This window comes from Phalaenopsis equestris, unplaced genomic scaffold (genome assembly GCF_001263595.1).
Source record: "Phalaenopsis equestris unplaced genomic scaffold, ASM126359v1 Scaffold001167, whole genome shotgun sequence".
NCBI lineage: Eukaryota > Viridiplantae > Streptophyta > Magnoliopsida > Asparagales > Orchidaceae > Phalaenopsis > Phalaenopsis equestris.
In genome coordinates, this window is record NW_018165606.1 from 79,150 (window position 1) to 79,595 (window position 446).

A 446-nucleotide genomic window follows, 5' to 3' on the forward strand; every position below is an offset into this window, starting at 1 on the left:
AAAACACAATTATTATCAGTGAATTTAAAAGAGTACAAACGAGGCTCTTGCGACTTGAAATCATAACTGCGAACAACAACACAAGCATAAAGAAACAATACATATACTCCAAGAAGGCTGACAGTAGCAGGTGGGAATGTTGGCGACAACAGAGAGAGGGAACTAGGGCCGGTGGTAGGAAAACAGGAGAAGGGACAACAGGTTTGACTATAGGAAAGGGGGAACAACAAGTAGACGACTGATGAAAGGCATAGGGGTCGACTAGCGGGATGTTGGAGGTGAGCGAGAAGGGAACAACAGGCTGGCAGCCTGCGAGATGGTGTGGAGAAGGGCTAGCGGTCTGCTGAAGATGAATTGAGGAAGGGCAGCAAGAAGGCGATTGTTGGACTATGTGGGAGAGGGGACTGCAGAAAGATAAATGTCTCATCAGAGTTGAGCTACAATCG